The sequence below is a fragment of the Xiphophorus maculatus genome, chromosome 13 (genome assembly GCF_002775205.1).
Source record: "Xiphophorus maculatus strain JP 163 A chromosome 13, X_maculatus-5.0-male, whole genome shotgun sequence".
Lineage (NCBI taxonomy): Eukaryota > Metazoa > Chordata > Actinopteri > Cyprinodontiformes > Poeciliidae > Xiphophorus > Xiphophorus maculatus.
Genome location: NC_036455.1, coordinates 10,225,653 through 10,240,491, shown reverse-complemented (window position 1 = coordinate 10,240,491; position 14,839 = coordinate 10,225,653). Strand labels below are relative to the sequence as shown.

At 38.6% G+C, this 14,839-nt stretch overlaps 1 protein-coding gene across 2 annotated transcripts in view; it reads left to right on the top strand.

The window, feature by feature from the left end:
- The window catches only part of LOC102232359 (zinc fingers and homeoboxes protein 2-like), a 161,431-nt gene that overhangs the window by 17,346 nt on the left and 129,246 nt on the right, over window positions 1-14,839 (top strand). The window lies entirely within an intron of this gene.

The following is a 14,839-nucleotide window of genomic DNA, read 5'->3' as shown; positions in this document are numbered from 1 at the left end:
AAGTTTCACTTTTTGCAGGGTTTGATTTTATTGTAGCTCCGGGATCATGCTGTTTTGTTTTGATGTCACTTTATGGGTGTGTATTTAAAATGTGAACAGACTGTGCAACAGTTTAGAACCAAACTGCATTGGTCTGATGCATGAGCCAAACTAAACAACTAATACCAAAACTATTCTGTAAGAGAAACTTACTCCATCAAGAGGAACATGAGGTACGTTTTTTTATTACCTCATGATAATTGATCATTATTGAATCAATTTGTTATAGTCCATAAAATTAAATAAAAACGCAGATAAAGTTTCAGATCTATTTGATTGCATCTAAGAGAAGACTGAGAATCGGTACTGGCTTTTGTACCTGATTGGTGTGCTATAAAATCCAAGCTGTCCTACATATTTTTGGATTATTGGAAGGATTTGTTACGGTGGATCTCAAATCAGTATAGTAAAGTATGTACTGTAAAGCTTGTGATTAGGATTTGATTTATTTCAGACTGGTAAAAAAAACAAAATCTCTTTGGTTACTTGTATTTTAATAGAATTCTTTGATCAGTTTGTATACCTTTACACTAACCTGGGCTTTTGTTTCCTTACTTTACTTCTTTACTTTCCTTCATTTACACTTTACTTTTTTTTACTAGTTTTCCTTTCTGGTCTCTGAAAGATTCACATTGCTGCAAATATCTCAAACAATTAAAACGATGAATAAGAGCACCTAACGAACACATTCTCCACCAAGGCCAGTGCGGTATTTCACTTTTTTTATGTGTGGTTTTAAAAAAGACTAGAAAAGTATTTTATGCTGGACACATTCTGAAACGCTTCAGTCAGTCTTCTCAGGATTATACAGTTCTCTGTATAATCTTGGAAAAAGAGAAATGGACAAACGGCTCCTCTTCTTTTTGACCATACTATTGGAATAAAAGTGGCTCAAACGTGAGGCGTTTTTAAATCACGTATGAATGATGTTTACGTCTCTTCTGAGAGCTGCTTTTCTTTTCTGAAGACAACCACACCACTTTACTCCCTTTCTGAATTTTTCACATGTAGCTCTGAATATAGCTGTCAAACCAAACTCCCCAAATATGAAGTAAATTATACATGAACTGGTGCTAAGCTTTTGCCTCCCTGTAAAGCCATATTTGAAATCAGCAGGATTGAGTATTTTCTTTTTTTTTTGCAGCTCCCACCCTGTTGAGATGCGCAGTATGCGGGGCAAAGTAGTGCAGGTATTTGTCATAGTGACCTCTTTCTCCATGTGCGGAACCACTGTTACAGAAATCCGAACAGACAGACTCTTGAGTTTTTTGCAAAGAGCCCGACTCCTGCTGCTTACCACCGAACAGCCGTAGTAGTATTTTACAGTGAGTTTGCTCACTTTCAGTGTGTGTATAGGAGGCTCCTCCAGAAAACAGGTTTCTGACTGTAGTTCAGAGCAGCTCACTGTCACTTTCACCAGGGAGTTGAAGTGACTGCTCTTTAAAGCAAGTGCAAGCCTGGGTGGTTTTTCTATTAAACATGATCTTGAACTACTTTTTTTAATGGAGGCAAGGAAGTAGACTGCCTTACTTGCCTTGCAATCGATTAATTTACAGAGCATTGAGTTGAATATAGGTTTGGCATTGGTTGTTCTCTTTATTGTATTTTCATTGGCTCTCACTGAATCTCAGTACCTGCAGTCTGTTAAGTATTTGCCATATATCAATTTGTTTTTCTCCTGCAAAGAAAACAGTCTCTAACCAAAGGACCTGCTGGGCTTCATGTACAGTAATGCAGGTGCTTTCTTGGTGTGGTGCGGTGAAGAAAAAGCTGAGCCGAAAATCAAAGCTCTGGATTAACTGGTCCGTCTACGTTCCGGCACTTAATTATGGTCATGAGATATAAATCATGATTGAAAGAACAAGATCCAGGATACAAGCTGCTGGAATGAGCTTCCTCCTCGTGGTGGCTGGATTCAGCGGTAGAGACTGGGTGAAAAGCGCCATCATGTGTAGTAGAGGCTCTGCTTCTCCACATTGAAAGGATTCAGTTGAGGTATCTGATCAGGATGCTCATGAACTCCTCCCTTTAGAGGTCTTACATGCATGAGGAGACCCCAGGGAAGACCCTATGCCGGAGGGAATATATCTCGTGTCTGGCTTGGGAATTCCTTTGGATTCCTTGAAGTTGTTGCTCGGGAAAGGAATATGTATCGTTTCCTCCTGGACCTATTGCCTCCATGAATGGGCCAAGCTTGTAGAAACACAAAACTTGCAGCTGATGATGGGTTACATAATCGGCTGAACCCTTCCCCACGTTTGTTCAATAGTTTAGATAAGAGTAGTCACTTCCCAAAGTTAGGAATCTAAAGTTCAGCTTGGGTTGCAATGGACCATCAGAGAAGGAATGTCACCTTCTAGAAAGGATTAACAGCACTGATTCATTCAGCATTCAGGGTGTGGGAGAGAGAGAGCTGGACAGAAAAGCTGCACTCTGTTTAGCCTTCCTGATAATTATAGTGTACGCTTTATCCATTAATACTTTCAACTTCTGTTGGGTTCGCAAATGTTAGCAGTGTTTCCGAAATCTCTTTGACGTAACATTAAGTATTTTTATTCACAAAGGAGTACACACAGAGACCTTGGTTTGCAGCTAAAGCTTTGATCATTCCCAAAAGAACTGAAAAGTCATCTCAGGAAAATCTGTAATGTGTAGAAAAGTTGTCATCTCATGTAAAACTTTGGTCAAAATAGTTTTCATAGGGCTGAGTCTCATTCTTAGAGAGGTTCCTGTGGTAGAGCTGTGTTTTCTAAAGGTTGCGTTTCTTTGGTCTCATTAGCCGCTATCCTGCAACTCTTGGTTGCATCCCGACTACCAAGCGCATGAATCTTCTTGGCATGTTGGCAAGTTTTGCAAAGGCCTTTAGATGGAAAATCTAATATAGTGCAGGGATTTCCCCAGAAAACTTGCTAAGCCCGGTGGTCGGGGCTCTGAGGCGGTCCACCGGTGGTTCATCATGTTTTTGTATTAAAAGATGTTAAGTAGACAGGAAAAGTAAAAATATTACTGGGTAAATTATATGTTACGGGAAGACATTGCCAGTGAAACAATATTTAAACCTACAACTAGTCTTAAACACAACAAATCAAAAAACACAATTAAAATGAATATTAATTATTTGCACTTTTGTTTAATCCAAATTAAGTCAGCAGCTCCATAAGGCCCCCATTGCTTCAGGGACCCATAAATGCTAATATTTTAACACAGACCACATATACATAAATGTAACATTTGTTTATTGAGATGATCAATGTTGCTAAGTTTGATTTAATGGTTTCAGCATACATAAATTAAAAGATTTTAAATTGGTTAACATTTATATGTAAGATTTTAAGGAGCTGGCAAGTTTACTTTGTAAAAGTACAAAGAACAATATTAATAGTTAAATTGTTTTGTTTCCATAGCAACAATCTGATGCTGTGAGTTTAATCTTTAAGTTTGAGCTCTGTTTGCCCACAAATACAAATGATTAAACTGCAATTACAACTTATTGCTTTTTAGGTTAGCCAATTAAACTACTCCCCTTCTCCCAGATTTCACTAAATCTAACAGAAGCTGTTAGAGATGCTGATGTTTTTAGCAGCAAGCGGGGCCCCTAAGTCAAATTCTGCTCAAGACCTCAAGCAGCGTTGGACCCTGCATGGGTTAAATCCGCTGCACTTCACAGAGATTCACAACAATGGGAGATTTAATTTAATGCTGCTAATGTGGCATTAGTAGCTCTTCCATTTCTTGTCTGTTGAGTTTTTAACAAGGGGACACAGAAACTATTTTGGTTGGTCCAGTTTATGGGATGAGTTTCTCAGATCTTTGCGCAGCCACGCACATTAACTCTGTCTGACTAAGTAGACAAAGCATTTAATATGGTTTGATGCTTCGCAACCAGAAAAATAATACTAAATATAATAATAAAATAATATAAAACCAGCGTGATGAGTGACTATGAGGCGAGCGCGAAAGCTCCTCACTGGGCTGAACCTGCATGATGAGGTTAGCGCTGGTTCTTTAACCCACTACCGCTCCGGTCAACATGGACCACATACATAAACTTTACCAGCGCAGACAGAGCCGTGCGCGGGACAGCATGTTGAGATGGAAAAGCCGCACAAAATTCTTTGTCCACAAATATAAATCATTCTCACCGCTTGCTCAATGCACTTCTGAAAGTACCACTACAAGTTATTCCTGCGGTTAACATAGAGCTGTGCAACCAGAGCTAACGCGTTGGGGTTTAAACTCCTACCTTGATCAAAAACTCTGGAAAGAAACATAATTCCTCACAGGGGGTTGATGTAAATATCTATACAAGTCATCCTGTGTCTAGTTTGCGTGAAAGGAGGCGCGGGATCAGCGCTGAGGTAAACTTAAGACTTTCAGCTGCTGTAGCACGCGAGGCAACGCGCAGAGGTGCCAGCGGTGTGATTGGTCCGGCTTGAAATGCATAAACTATAAATCTATCTTCTATAAACATATCTTTTAGAATAAATCTGCTCCGCCAGTGAAACACTCAGAGCAACAGAGACGCTTGCAATCCGACTTAAAAAAAACAATTAAAAAAAAAATTATTTATTATTATTTTCCTAAAAACATAAACAAGAAAAGCTTAGCCTGGCGGTGGGTCTCGTAAAGCATGGTGGGCCGCCATGCCTATAATATACTGGGAGAAACCCTGTAGTGAGTGTATAATAATGAGAACTGGTATGGTATTTTTTTTTCCATTTTATGCTCTAAAAAATATTTTCAAGGTTAATGATAGTGATGTATCAGTCTTTTTACACATGGAGCAACACTTGGAAATCTCCCTGGTAATATTACTAAGCATTTTTACTCCTGTTCTACCTACGGTATGTGGCTCCAGACAGTATTCAGACAAAGGGAATTATAAACTTGTGCAATAAGCAAGCACACTTAAGCTCATATGTTTCCTCCTTCACTTTTTATTGTGGTTGAAAATTCCAAGTTTTGGTGAAGTGTAGACAAGGCGTAAGCCACAGAGACTATTTATAGGCTTAGGCGGCTCAGGACTTGCACCATTCTGCCATTTCTCTGCCTGACTCATCTCCATGACAGGATAGGAACTTCTGTGTTTCTTCACCAGCCGCTGGAGGCGATGGGCTTTCCAAATTAGTCAGGCACTCCTTGCTCTTTTACTAGGCAAATTAATTGAATTTAAATTTGTTTTTAGGAACATCCGGGCTTTTTTGCTGGTTTCTTGCCAAAATGAGTATTACTGCAGGGAACAGAGATCACCCAGATGCATTCAAACTGAGTCACTGTGGCTGGGGCATAAGCTGACTTTCTGCTGAAAAAAGTTTTTAATTTGCATCAACAACCAAATTACTGAGTACACTTTGAATTAAACTTTAATTTTACTTAAGCTGCACTCATGAATGTTTATTCTACATTTTCTGATGAGCATAATCAGAACCAGATTTGGGATTTTTAGAACAATTAGATGAATACTGAAACCTCGAAGCTGTTCTCAATTAAGGTTGTATATTGTTTTTGGATGGTAACCGCCCTTGTATAGTTTTTAACATGAGTTCTTTGAAAATTGACCATTAGATGCTGGACTAAGAACTTTTGAAACTATTTCTTTCTGCAAAACCTTTACATTTTAACTAATCAAATGAATACATGTAATAGAGAAAAACTGACTAAATAAGGAACAGATGCAAATCTACTAGTGTGACATATTTAAAGTTTTTTAAAAGCACTACAACATAAAGAGCAAACTACTCACTTCAAATCTGGCTGTTTTACATAGTTATGATTTTCCATGTTTGTCATCTGTTTTGATGGGTTAAATACAGAGAGCAAAAAAAGTTTATTCAATTCACTGAGTGGAACTTATCAAAGATTTGCTGATTTTGATTGCTTACAAATTAAATAACTTATACTTTGAGAATAAAACAGAATATAGTTTGAGATATTTAGTCTGTTGCTCATTTTTCTATTTTAGTATAAGACAAAGCTTTCTAACCTGATTTAAGTTAAAAGGCTAAAATGATGGTATGTTATTGTAATTGATTTGGGGATTAAGGGAGCTGTTATGTTAAACTACAATCAGCATGTGGCAATTTAATAGAAATTGTATGCCAGTTTCTAACTCGGCTAATAAGAGACGTATAAAAATAATATTTTAAGCAAGTTTTGTTGCACAGTATTGCCTTGCTGTGTTTTGGCCAGGGGCTGAATAAAGAGAGCACTTATTCTTACAAAAACTGAGACACAAAGTTTTGTTTTTGACATATTGTAGATTATTAATAATTTTGTAATGAGAATCAGCTGAGAATTCGGTGCCAACTGGGTCGAAAGGCATGAATGTTTTGACACGCAAAGATCTCTTCAGCAGAGACCGCAGAGGCTGCTTGCTCATGCTGTGAAAACAAATTCTTAAAATTGTTTGGAAAATGAAATGTGAAACATAGGCAAAAGCAACAAACTGCATTGGCCGGTGAAGGTCTGGCCGAAACTCCATCAGTCTGCACCTTCATCAGTACTCCTCAAACCTGAAACGACCTTCCCACTCCTGTCAGAGCAGAACTGCCGCTCTCCACTGAGTGTTCGAGGTTGAAAACTAATCTGTTCAAGAAGTACCTCACTTCGCCATCATGTTCCTCTTCAATCATCCACCCCTTTCCAGCTTCCTCCTCCTCTTCCTCCCCTTATCCATCCTGAAGTAAAATTAAAAATCTTTCCCTCCTCTGTCCCGGTGCTTTTTGGATTTCATTTTAATTCATTCAGTAACATTGACTTTGACTGTTGACCTCTGCGCTCTCACTGGAACCAAACCTTTATTATGCACCAGTCTGCACTGAGGCTTACAACACCCAGGATGTTATTGTATTTAAGAAATTTTAAGGTTCAGTTGAGGGACAGGTACAACAATCCTTTGCAAAGTTGATTCAGAGTGTGGGTAAAGAGAGGTTTTATCTAAGTTTGGAGAAAATTTAAAAGTATTACACTATAAATGAATGCATTTAGGAAAGAGATAAGGTGTATTTAATAGCAAGGGCATCTTGGGTGAAACCTAGAGCCCTGTAGCTTACACCACAGAATCGGTTGATTTGTTTCCCATCATAAGAGATTGAGAGCAAAGTGTTCTTTGCTGCAACTTTATTGCCTTCCTTGGTTCCACTCAAAAGCAAGAAATTTCCCCCACGTACCCTCCTAAAATCGAGAAAGAGACGAATAAAGCCTGCTTCTCAATTCACTCCTAAATGACAGAACAAGGGTTTGAATGGGTGAAGGAGATCCAAAGGGAGAATTAGAAGCCGGGCTGTTACTCGGACTTCATGTTCAAAGGTACAAATTGTATTTCTAGTTGAGATTAGGACGAGCTAGTGATGAACCAATCCCTTTAAGCACTTAAAAAGAAAAGGACAGTTTATGCCAGCAGTCGTGGTTTTGTAACCCTAATTCACTTAAATGTTTGAAAGTAAACTGCAATAAAAATCTGAATTTTACAAGGATTTTTTTTTTATTTGAACTTAATTTGTTTCCTTTCCTCAGCAAATAAAATGCATTTTTACACACAAGAATAAACAAACTGAGTAGCACAAACTGAAAGTCCAAGTAGACACTAATGTGAGAACAACCTTGTTAAAACATGGACAGTGTGAAGAACGGAGCTGTCTACCTTCAATGAACTGCTTAAACCAAAACCTTCTGATCTTCTTCTTTTCCAAATACTCTTCATGTGCTTTTTTCCCAGTTCCATGTCTACCAAAGTAAACATTTCCTATGCTCTATTTCATGTTGTCGAGAATATCTGGCCGGTTGGACCTCCCTTTGCCTTCAGAACTGCCTTAATCGACTTTTTTGAGCTTTACATCATTTTATAATGTTATTCCCTCATCAAAAACGTACCTAGGGGGGTTGCCTTGATTCCTTTATGCATGTTTAAGAAATCTTTGAATCTCCTGTGGCAACCATTCAGTTGTGCTAAACACCTGGGTGATCCGAGCGCTGACTTTGCAGTGCAGCTTCTTCTCAGATGTGCAGTTTCTAAGCTTCCAAACTTCTGCCTTACAGAGCAACCCTCCCCTGCGACTCCCCCACTCAGCTCCTTCAGACTAGCCAGGAGCAATTAGCAAACATCTGGTGGAACTGCACATCTGATGAGCTCATTATATGAGCCACTTCTCAGTGCAATGCTGATAAAAATGTTGTGAAAGGGTTAATAGAGGAGCTATGTTGTGATGACTTTCAGAAAGAGTAGAAGTTTTAAAGAGACAGAGTCCCAGTTTCAAGTCAAATTTTTATATGGAAAATGCATAATACTGCAACTTTAACATAGTAGCATCAGGGATGCTGCAGATAGGTCATCTGCAAATCTGTGATAGGATTGTCCTGTTCCAACACCAAAGGAGTGAGATCAGATCTATGGAAGCTATTGGAGTAGAATGAGCTCATTTTTATGTTTACCCGGACCGGTTGGGAGTGTTTGAACTTCATCCATCAGAAGATGCGTACACTGGTCTTAAAGGGATGAACAGGGACATGAGCAATACTCAGGTAAGTAGCTGAGGGGTGTATAGTATGGAAAGAAAATAACACCTCACCATTACTCCACTGCCACCAGTCTGAACTATTATTAGAAGGCAGAATTGGTCCATAGCTCCAAAGTTTACTCCCAATTTGGTCCCAACCTTCTAGAACTCAAAGCTACAATTCAGAGTCATCAGTACAGGAAACATGTCTACTGTTGCTGTTCGGTTTTGGAGAGCCTGTGTGCAATTTCATTTTCCTGTTCTGACAGGAGCAGCACTCACTGTGGTCTTTATGTAGGTGTAACCCATCTGCTTTCAGGTCCAACATGCATTTAGAGATGATATTCTGCATATTATAATAAGTGCTTATTTAAGGCACTGCTGTCTTTATGTCATCTTAACCCTTCTAGGACTACCATTATAAAAGTCCGCATGAGCATCTTTTTACATTTTTGGATGCTGCAGAGTCATTATTAGGAGCACTCCAATGTTCTTTACATCTATAAAATCCTTATAAGTCCTCCTTTCCAAGTTTGTATGCCATTTATCAATAATAACTGATTAAAAATAGAAAATTTGCAAAACAATAACAAGAACTCCATCCGTTTATAATTTTTTTGACATATTTTTGTAAATATGAAGAGTTTCCTAACTTTATTTACCAAAGTTCCCAATACAAAAAAGTTGCACACAAGCCTTCTAAACCAAACACAATTTATTTGGAGTTTTTTCAAAGCTTCGTTTCAAAGTTACAGCCAATTTTCTAAAAACAATAAAACGAGGGAAAATAAAAAAAATGCTTTTATCAGTGCAATCAGAAAAAAGAAGTGCAGAAGATACATTGCACATTGTACATCAACAATAAAATACAAACATTTAAATGAAAGTGTGTCAGTCTTTGTGTATTCACATGAGAAAATGTCTGTCCACATGACAGACATTTGCAAGAGCAGAGCCAAATAGCACGTGCAGGAAACGGAAATGACTTTCATGAAATCTCACCTGAAGTCATGTGACATTTCATGAAATCTCGTAGTATTTCATTCTGTCAACGTCAGAACAACACAGGAAGTGATTGGCCAGACCCGAGCTGATCTACAAATAGAGGGATGGATGCCACATCATGTTTGTGGACCCATCCTTTTTACTATAAATCTGTGAACTCGTCTGCGCGCGCACAGCAACTCGGGGGGGATGTTTAGGGTCGGAAAAGGAAGCGCAATTCTTACAGTTTAATATGCAAAAAAAAAAATTGCTCTACCTTACGTGGTTCGAATTCTACCGGCATTTGAAAAATATGTATGCATCTCAGATCGCCGGCGATCTGGTAGCCCGAATCGGGTTAAACTAGTTCCAACATTTTTGTCTGCTCGCTGGAATTTTTTCTCAGTATAGCTGAGAGATAGTAGTGCCGTGCGTAAAAATCCCGATTAACAGTTTTTGAAATACTCCTGATAGACCAGTCTGGGCCACAGTAAATCCAAGCCCTTGATAGTCCGGTAGACTGTTTGATTGGGGAGCAAATGTGCAAGATTCATTACATTTTCAGTTTGTATGGTTTGCTTTTACACTGTATTGTGTCAAACAAACCAAACCCTTTGAGCAACCTGTTTACCCCTTTGGCAGTGGCGGTGCTCCACACCAAGAACCACTGAAGGAAGCAATATGCAAACCTCTAAAGAAAGCTCTTTCTTCTTCATGAAATGTAAACTAAAATGGAGTAGCATCAGACTTTACCGGTTGTAGCATTTTGTATTTATCTTTGGAAAAAGTCCACAAGTCCTTTCTCCTGCTAGCGCTCGACACATGGGTTTATGTTTTTTGTATTTACCCAGGATGCCCTGTTTTGTAGTGTACTTCCTGCTTTAGGAGCAGTGTCTGGTCCACTTGGCTTTCACTGCAAATGAAGGAGAGTTTGATTAAAATTAACGTAACAGGGATGGTGTGAATGCAGCCTAAAATTCCATTGACCCATTGTTGGAGGTTGAAGTGATGTTTACTGTCTCCAGATGCCTAAATTCATTGGGTTTCTGCTACTTGATTGGCTAAATTACTCTTCGTATTAACGAGCAACTGGACTGGAGTACCTAATAAAGTGGCCAGTGAGTATATATTAATGCATTTCTCTGCACCAGTAATTATCACTCGGATATTTGTTAAGCTAGAACATTTTGTCCTTTTCATGTTGCATCAGGTTTTGCTGCCAGGAAACTGGGAAGGCAGGTAAACCTTTTGGAAATAATTATTCTGGACATTGGTAAAGAAAGGCATATTTGACACTGTTCCAACATTTTCAAAATATCTCCATGGATGAATAACTTTATCATCACTGTAATTTGCTCTTTTGGCTTTACAGCTGTTGTTTTGAGGACTGTAACCAAAGTGTTTCTTTGGTCTGAGTTGGAATATTTAAGACTGTTGAAAGCAGATTTTGATTATTTACAAAAGAAGGATTTTTTTATGCTACACTAATTAGCAAGCCTCAGCTGTGTGTGCTTCAGAATGTAGAATTTTATGAGAATATCCCCAAACTGAGAGCTATTGAATAGAAATCCTTTTCCTGAAAGAAGTCCATCTGCCTTCTGATTTTATTTTTCCTATTTGGCATTTGGCTGCTTTTTCCTGTGTATTTCATACATGCATGTTCATGCCACAGCTGCCCCCCTCCATGTCCCACCATCACCACCCTGCCTCCTAGTTTCCCACAGTTCCTGTTTCACCCATTGAACCCAGCCACCAGCCCAGGAGTGGAAGAGGGGGAACGGCAGGAATGTGGCTCCCAGATCCAGCCAAAAACACGAAACAAGGAAGGCAGAACCGACATGCTCCGCCCCCTCAGGGCCGGAGCTCCCTTTCTGACTGGCTGGCTACTGTAGGCTGACCACTTATTCGCCATTCCCATTGGCTGTATTTTGGTCTTTACCTCCTGCTGCTCTCCAGCGTATCAGAGTGCTCCCACGCTGTTTAAAGTGTGTGTGTGTGTGTGTGTGTGTGCGTGTGTGTGTGCGTGTTATCACTCTGATCCTTTCCGACAGCACCGTCTTGAGTCTTGCCTGGTTTCAACAACAACAGTGTAGGATCTTTTTCTTCTTTTTTTTTTTTTTTAGTTGCTTAGAACTGTATTCCAGGTTGGCTCTTGTTAAGTTATGTACAGTCATATTAAAGCAGCCATGCATGTGTTAGTGTCCCTAAATTTTTGCCATAAAAAAAGCAGTGGCTGTGTATGAGGCGAGCAGTATAGTTTTTGTGAGACATTTTCTTTTTTCCAACAGATTTGTGCAGTGCGGCATCGAAACCAGGCCAAATGCATGGCTATAAGCCAAGTTTCTACACCACTATTAATAGAATACACTTTATCCTACAGAGGAAAATGATAAAGAGAAGTCGGGTCAGTCGGCTGTGTCTTCTGGGACGTTGGCTGGGTTTTAATGCAAAAATACATAGTCTTTAAGAAGGTTTTCAGTAGGAAGGGAAGGCAGAAAACTTAGATTTAACATCTTAGATAAGTAGTGAGAGGAAATCTGAGGTCAGTGAAATGATGTCTGGAAAGCAATTATAGCAAACATTTTTTCTTTTAACCTTGTTTACAAAGCTTTTGTTTTGGTAGAACCGTCCTATAAAGACTGCAAAGATATACTGGGTCAATAACAGAAACTGGATTTAAAAAAAACCCCTACAGAGTATGAAATTGGTCTTTCTGGACATATCTTTTGAAAACTTGAAGTTACAACCATCTGGAATGCAAACCCTCATGAATTTTTAAAAACTTCATGAATCAAACATTTCAAAGTCACGTTTAATTTATGTAAATTGATTAAGGATGTGTTTCACTAATGGCTTGAATCAATTTTGTTAAGCTTTTGTTTTGCATGTCAAGAGACTTTGATGCAGGATTTTCATTCTTCTTAAATGTATTCAAACCAATGTGTGATTTGTATGCAATAATTCAAATGTAGGCCATTTTGCAAAAATAGTACCAAAGTCTACCTCCTAAAAATGTAGATTTGTCTTTGTTCAATGAGAATTTCTCATTCTCCAGCACAGCTGTAAGTTTTCCACGAATTTTGGAAAGTGCTTCCACTTCTGACATTTAAATCAAGGGGAAAAAAGTACTTTGCAGGTTTTGGCATAAAAACCTTGCCCTTCTGCAGGTTTAAGCTGGGTGTGATCTGACTGTGTGCTGAAATTTGTTAATGAAAGTAAATGTGCTAAAAAACCATCAGAATATTGTGTGTTTATTTCTAATTAACACACAATCCCTTTCTATTTTTGCAGAAAGGGATGGGGGGAAAATACATTCCCTTTCATACTGTTGTGATTTAAACTCGACGGACCCAAAATGTGTGAGCACACGAACAGGAAATCAGCCAACACAGAACAATCAGAGTTTACTTATTTTATTCTTTTTAGCTCTAAAAAGAAAGACGCTTACCCTTACAGGCTTATGTGGATGTCAAGTGTAAAGGCCCGAATCTATACAGCATCTGCTCAAACACGGAAGACACCTTGCTTATATCCTAAAGTCCGCCTCCTGGTCTGCTGGTGTGTTACGTCACTGCCTAGTGGTCAGACGATGAGCTAAAGTTAAGTTTCGTTTCTACAGAAAGTGTCCGTATGAAACAAAAGGCTTTTGTGCAGAATCTTTGTGTCCGTAGATGTGTCTGCGTGCATGTATGGTGCGTGTCTGGAGTAAACGTCTCAACAATACCTACCTTAATATCTAGATATCACAAGTAATGATATTTGCAAACATTTAGTGTGAATATTTCTAAAACCTTCCCCCAATATGAAACACATTTTGAGAATCTTTTCATATTTGTCTCTGTTATTTTGGTTAAATCTGTAAAAATAAGCTTAGAAAAGGATAAAGGACACTGATTGTTTCCTGAACTAATACACACAGCATCATTGAGTTTAGATCAGATTTTTTGTCCTTAATTAGATATTGGCTGATATGAGATTTGCACAGTATGACAGCCTTGAGCAGAAAAACATGTAATTATGATAACTGCATCAAAGTTAAAAAACAAAATGTGAAAATTGACTTGTTTTTACTTTGAACAGAAAAGCAACAATTTCTGCTACAAAAACGATAGTAAAGTAAAATTAGTGATAACTTTCAGTAAGCACGCTGATTGGACAAAAATATGCTGTGTCAGTCTTTCTAGAGTAACACGAAGCTGGTAGTCACTGGTTAGTTAATGTGTGTATCGGTTCAGGCAGTACACAGTTGTCTTTGCATGCCTTGTTACATGTCAACTGTAGTTTTAATAAAACAAATTCTCTCAATAAGAGTGATGGTTGGCAACGGGTGGGCTTTCCAAACAGCTGACTTTGTCTTTCTTGTAGGCAAGGGAAATGGTGATTATTCTTTTAGCCAGTTGACCAACACTGTGGACAAAGAACAGTGATGTATTCCTCTATGGTCAGCAAATGCACATTTTGATTAAATTACTTTAAACCACAGGATTAGTATGATGATTTGTGCGGCTTTGAAACTTTTGTGTGCCTCATTACCAGAAATCTACCCAAGCTTATCCTAGACGCCTTTGTTTGAACCCAAGAAGTTTGACCAGCTCTGTAATGCAAAGAACTGAAGCTGTGTACTCAAAATAAAGTAGGAATTGTGGAACCCAAGAACCTGGGTGTTAAAAATTATTAGCAGAGATAAAGAAACAAAATATTCCTCACAATTTTAAGTTTTTTAAAACTACAAAAATTGTAAAACAAGTTAATTTTAGAATTGTCACTATAGAAGATTTCCACCAAGATTAGTTAAAGTTTTGTTTTTTGACTAGAGCTGGGTAGCAGTCCAGCTTTGGGCTTAGAAATAGTCAAAGTACTTGACTCTTTCACATGGAGACTGCAGGAGAAAACTCGCAATAAAATGTCTACATTACGCTAGCACCTACCGAACACATCTTCGTCTGACACCCATCTGGGAGGTTGTTGCTCCTCTGGAACTTTTGGTTTCTACACCTGTTGATCATTCCATTAATTACAGACTTTGGAAGCATGTGGCCTTCATGGATATCAAGGCAAAGAAAAAACAGAAACCCCACACAGAATTATTAAAATCATATTAGCTACAGTATACGTTTTGCACATATCAACCACTCTAGCTTCTGACCCCCGCTCAGAAGCAGTTGAGAATCGGTGGGTGCAGTTACAGATGTTGCTCTCGTTACTTTAACATGTCAGTTCATGTGAAAGAAAGACCAGGAAATACTTCCCCGCACTGCAAGTATTAAGTTGTGATTATCCGATCAGAACGGATTGTCCCCCACCTTAGTAGCTTTGTTTAA